Below are 6,000 nucleotides of genomic sequence, written 5' to 3' on the forward strand. Positions count from 1 at the left end.
CGCCCCATCCACTCTAATCCGGGGCATCTCCCTCAAGACACAGTCAGTCAACCAGAACTCTGCCAACTTTTGCCTGGGAGTTGTGTGAAGAACAGTAGCAACAAGAGCCTACTTTGAGAGGGAGATCAACAATCACACTCAAGAAGAAAAGAAGTTATTTGGCAAAGAGATGCATGCTGCCAAAATGTTAGTCACAGCTTCAAGGGCCCAGTTTGTGTCTCTACAACTATTCTTTGCTTTGACAGAGTCCATTTCTGACCCAGGAAACAGCTCAGCTTCTGTCACCCTCCCCATCTGAAGCAGTGAAGAATCTTTTCAATTTGGTAGTATCAAACTGTGACACAGACAAGGTGTCCACCACAGACTAAAAGGAGAGAAAAAATGTGTAATTTGCCAATTTCTACTTAGGACTGGCTCAAGAAGAGCAATGGAAAACTGTAACAGGACAGGAAAAATGGAAAATCATTACATCAAAGAAGCAGGCTGTACCAAAAGCCTAGCCAAGAGCACTGAGCCTCCATAAGTTATCTCAAAATCCCCTTAAAACACAAACCAAAAAGGTATGCTGTAGGTTGAAATAGCATAATATTAAGCAGGTTTTTACTCCCAAATAGTACATATATTTTGTAGCCTGCGGGGTTGTAAAAGGACATTTGCTGACACTGCCTGAAGCAACAGCTCATGAATTTTATTCTGAGCAGGAAAACAGACTGAAGTATACCAGGTTACTCTCCCAATCAGAGAGCCCAAGTAAAGAACATTTAATAATTTCCTCTTCAACAGAACAAGACTTTCCTCTTGCCCTTTTTTTTTTTTTTCTAAAAACACCTAGAGGGTCTAGAATCTTCCCTTCGTAAAAGCCATCAGTAAAACCTGAAAACTCCAATGTTCACACCTCCCCTGCCTTTCACCTTTGTACCAGTATCACGTAACTTATCACTACCAGCTAGGGTAAACACTACTCTGGTATCAAGTGTGAGACAGAATTAGAAATGACCAGCCTGGCCAACATGGTAAAACCTGTCTCCACTAAAAATACAAAAATTAGCCAGGCATGGTGGCAGGTGCCTGCAATCCCAGCTACTTGGGAGGCTGAGGCAGAGAATCGATTGAACCTGGGATGCGGAGGTTGCAGTGAGTTAAAATTGCACCACTGCACTCAAGAGCGAGACTCTGTCTCAAGGAAAAAAAGAATTAGAAATGCCCCCTTTTTAGCAAATCCACAACCTTAGAAATGCCAAAACTCCTAGCTACTCAAAGAGGCTGAGGCGGGAGGACCACTTGGGCCCAGGAGTTCAAGATTGCAGTGAGCTACGATATGATCGCACCACTGCACTGCCGTCTGGGCAACAGAGTGAGATCTATCTCTTAGAAGGAAAAAATTCCCAAGACTTTCAGGCACACTTCTTCTAAGCTAAACAAGTTCACTTATGAGCAAAGTGTTCAGCGTATTATACCCAAAGAAAAAGCTAAAAGTCGGGGTTTCAAAGGATTAAAAATAATTTAAAATTGTCCACAAACACACTGATCTCTACCAACTGACAAGGACACAGCAACTAGACCTAAGCATAAGGCTCAACTGTCCAAAATACTATTTTTCAGTGAATTCTCAAAGAATCCATGAAGAAAGTCAGTGTCTGTCAAGCCACCACAAGGGCTGGGTGTGGTGGCTCACACCTGTAATCCCAGCACTTTGGGAGGCCAAGGTATGCAGATCACTTGAGGTCAGGAGTTCAAGACCAGCCTGACCAACATGGTGAAACCGCATCTCTGCTAATACAAAAAATCAGCCAGGCATGGTGGTGCGTTCCTGTAGTCCCAGCTACTTGGGAGGCTGAGGCAGGAGAATCACTTGAACCTGGGAGGTAGAAGTTGCGATGAGCCAAGATTGCGCCACTGCACTCCAGCCTGGGCAACAAGCACAAAACTCACTGAATATGCATCAAGTCAAAACCAATTATTCCCTGGTCGGCCCGTGAGCACACACACAAAGGAGCAAGGCTGAGAGGAAGAAACAGAAAGACATGTTTCCTTTTTTTGTTTTTGTTTCTGTTTGAGGCAGAGTTTCACTCTTGTTGCCCAGGCTGGACTGCATGGCATGATGTCGGCTCACTGCAACCTCTGCCTCCTGGGTTCAAATGATCTTCCTGCCTCAGCCTCCCAAGAGGCTGAGATTTACAGGGACCTGCCAACACATCCAGCTAATTTTTGTATTTTAGTAGAGACAGGGTTTCACCATGTTGGTCAGGCTGGTCTCAAACTCCTGACCCCAGGAGATCCACCCGCCTTGGCCTCCCAAAGTGCTGGGATTACCGGAGTGAGCTACTGTCTCCAGCCTTCTTTTTCTTTAAAAGACAGGGTCTTGCTATGTTGCCCAGAATGGGCAAACTCTTAGGCTCAGGCAATCCTCTTGCCTTAGCCTCCCAAGAAGCTGGGATTACAGGCAGGTACACCATTGTCTATCTTCTAAATATTAATATCTCAATCTCGTTTTTCAGAGATCACTTCTATGCAACCACTTAAAGACCCCATGTGTTAACACAAGCTTTTAGAGGGAGGGACAGATGAGACCTGTATTTCAAAAGGGAAAAAAAAAAAAAAAAAGTTTAATGATTTGCCTTGAAGGTAAATCCATAGGTAGGCCAAAACCTTCCTTATTCCCTGAGGTTCTCTTCTGATTTGTAAAAGGAGAACAGAATAGCCAAAAACATTCAGTAAGACAGTCAAAAACCAAAACTGTAAGGCAAAAATAACACGATGAAAAAGGAATGGAGACCCTGGGAGAGCCCAAAGCAGTCACAGATTACTGAAGTCCTTTAAAGAATACAAATTCTGGGCCAGGCACGGTGGCTCATACCTATAATCCCAGCACTTTGGGGGGCTGAGGTGGGAGGATCACTTGAGACCAGGAGTCACAGACCAGCCTGGGGAACAGAGCAAGACTTCTTCTCTACAAAAAAAAAAAAAAAAAAAATTATATATGTATATGTTAGGCAGGAGTAGTGGGCCCACCTGTGGTCCCAGCCACCGGCAAGGCTGAGGTGGGAGGATCACTTGACCCCGGGAGATCGAGGCTTCAAGGAGCCATGATGATGTCACTGCACTCTAGCTTGGGTAGCAGGGTGAGACCACGTCACTTAAAAAATAATCATCATAATTCCATCACATACCAGCTCCTTGCCCCAATATTATCTAAGATATCTAAGAACTTTCCAGCCATGCGAGGTGGCTCAAGCCTGTAATCCCAACACTTGGAAGGCCGAGGCGGGCAGATCACCTGAGGTCAAGAGTTCGAGACCAGCCTGACCAACATGCTGAAACCCCATCTCTACTAAAAATACAATTAGCTGGGCATGGTGGTGCATGCCTGTAATCCCAGCTACTCTGGAGACTGAGGCAGGAGAATCGCCTGAACCTATGAAGCGGAGGTTGTGGTGAGCCGAGATTGTGCCACTGCCCTCATCCTGGATAACAGAGCGAGATTCCACCTCAAAAAAAAAAAAAGAACTTTCCTTCCTGATCAAAAACTCGACCATACATACTGCCATGCTGAACACTTTAAGATTTCCATCGTGGCGTGGCGCAGTGGCTCACACCTGTAATCCCAGCACTGTGGGAGGCAAGGTGGGAAGATCGCTTGAGCCCAGGAGTTCAAGACCAAACTGGGCAACAAGAGCGAGACTCCATCTCAAAAAAAAAAAAAAAAAATTCCATCTTCCCTCATTTCGCACCACTTCAACATGAACCCTCAACTCTAGACGTTCCAATGTGCATCTCAACATTCTCAATCCAACCTTTAACTCTATCGTGATTCCTTTTCAACCAACGCTCTCAAGATTCCCTCCAGTGTAAGCAGTTTCCCTAGCCATCTTCCAAACCTCTACCTTTCACCTAACTCAATCCCCAAAATGTCACACTGGGCTCCTCACCCACAGCATCCTACTAATTAGCTGTTTCCAACAGGTCCTCCGTTCCCGTCTCCCTTTTTGCGCACGATTATCTCGTTCCTCGCCCTGAGTTGCCTCCTTACCTCACCCAATCCGTCAGGAGCCCTATTACCTGTCTCTCAAAATCCTTCCTCCCCATTTTCCCAGTATGCGCTAGCCCCAGACCAATAACCGACCATTCCTCCCTAGACTTCCCACATCCTCTCTCTTCCAGGTTCTTCCGATCCAGCCCCTAGGCCCCCGCCCCTCAAGCCCCGCCCCCAAGACCCTTCTCCCCCTCCAGCCCCTCCTCCAATGCCCCACTCTCCTCACGCCCCGCCCCAAGCCCCCCTTCCCCGGCTTTCCCTCCCAGGCAGGTCCGCAGGTCATTTCAGTGACGGACCCAGCTGCCCTGGCCTCTTTCCAACCTGGCCGCAGCTGCTCTGGGAGCGAATCCTTCACCGCCTACACTCCGGCTTCGTCTTGTACAGCTCGCCCCCCGGCAAGCTCTCCCTCTCGCCGCCGCCGCCGCCCCTTTTGCCAACCCGGAAATGGATCTGCTCCCACCGTCCCCAGCATCCGCGAACAAAATGGAGGCGGGGGGGAAAAGGAGGAGGGAGCAGGGAGTGAGGAGACGCGAGACGCATGCGCTCCTGGGAAGCTCGCCCCCTGCCGGCGCAGTTACAGGCGGAAGCGGGTGAGTGGCTGCCATCTTGGGAAGGTCGCAAGGGTTCCGCTTACCAGATAAAAACAGAGTTTGCAACGTTAGCTGCAATTGGAATTACCTGGCAAGATTTAAATAACTATGATGCCTGGTTCCCACTCCCGGAAATTCTAATTTAATTTCGGGGTGCAGTCTAGGCATTAGGAAATTGTGCAGGTGATTCTAACGTGTTGTCTAAGTGGAGAACCACTGAGCGAAACAGTCATTTTTTAATATACTCCTTTCGTCTTTAATCCGCCGCACACACACACCCTCCCTGCTAAATATCTTTCCCTAATCTCGAGTTAACCAAGAACCCGCATCAGCCAACCTTGCACAGTCCAAGCAGTCAAGCTCCGGTTGGCATAGCAACCGGCTGCCTCTGCTCACAAGTCATCCTTTACGTCATCTTAGCCACCTGACCCTCGTCTCTTCTTTCTCGGGCTGGGGTTTCCTCCAGCTTCCAGGGCTGTCGGATGGTGCTATGGACTCCTCCAGCTGCTTGGGCCACGGAGAGAAATCCTGTGCCCTCCTTGATGGAGCTGCTGTTAACCCCTGACAGCTGACTAAGGATCTCTCCCTAGTCCACCCTGAAAAGCGCTTTCCATTATAGCTTCAAAATACTCTTTGGTTTAATTCCGTTCCTAGCACAGAATCCGAAGTAAGGGGACAGGACTGGGACTTAGTCACCATTACTTACAAGCTGTGTGCCCTTGGGCCTCAGCTACCCTATCTGTAAAATGGGTCTAATAGTGCCTGTCCCGTCTGTCTCATAGAGTTGCTGGAAGGCTGAAATCAGGTAATGAATGGGAAAAGATGTAATAGGCCGTAAGTTATTATTTTTGTTTTCCTTCTGTTCTGCCATGAGTAGTACTAGGCACCACCCACTACTAGTCAAGTAAATGTCACGTCTAGTACCTGCTAAACACCAAGAAATGGCTGCAGAGGTGACTAAGACAGAGTCTCTGCCCTCAGGGAACTCACTACATTGGTGGGTAGACTGGTGCATAAACAAGCTAGTTGACATACAAGTCAGCATGTGACTAGTGCTGTCGGATATCAGAGAAGGGAGTGACTAATTCCTGCCAAAGAATGGAAGGAGGTTTCCTAAATGGTTTGGAGCTGGACCTTGAAGGATGAGTGGAATTTTATTACTAATAAGAGAAGGCACTGAGCACATTGCAGGCATGGGATCAGGGACACAAGGTAAAGATTTTCAACTGTCTACATCCTGCATGCCCATAGGTGGGGCGATGGAGCCAGGGAGACAGCAGGTCTAAACTCCTTCCCAGAGCCTCCCAGCTCTTCAACCTCATCTCCTGCCTATTCCCTCCTCACTCACTTTACATTATGAGGACCTGATTTCTATCA

The 6,000-nt window shown here is 47.8% G+C and overlaps 1 protein-coding gene across 8 annotated transcripts in view; it reads right to left on the reverse strand.

The window, feature by feature from the left end:
* WIPF2 (WAS/WASL interacting protein family member 2) overlaps positions 1–4,485 on the reverse strand; it is a 56,499-nt gene extending 52,014 nt beyond the window's left edge. For 2 of the 8 annotated variants that reach the window (XM_035300603.2, XM_078373652.1), the window contains exons 1-2: positions 4,355–4,485; positions 2,858–2,950 (exon numbers count right to left, since the gene is read on the reverse strand). The gene's annotated coding sequence lies outside the window, so the exon portion shown is untranslated. Of the gene's footprint in view, positions 1–2,857; positions 2,951–4,030; positions 4,182–4,329 lie in introns of those variants that run through there. The other 6 variants (XM_054256073.2, XM_078373653.1, XM_035300601.2 and 3 more) reach the window with 6 other exon arrangements.
* Between the last annotated feature and the right edge of the window lie 1,515 nt (positions 4,486–6,000).

Source organism: Callithrix jacchus, chromosome 5, assembly GCF_049354715.1.
Source record: "Callithrix jacchus isolate 240 chromosome 5, calJac240_pri, whole genome shotgun sequence".
Lineage (NCBI taxonomy): Eukaryota > Metazoa > Chordata > Mammalia > Primates > Cebidae > Callithrix > Callithrix jacchus.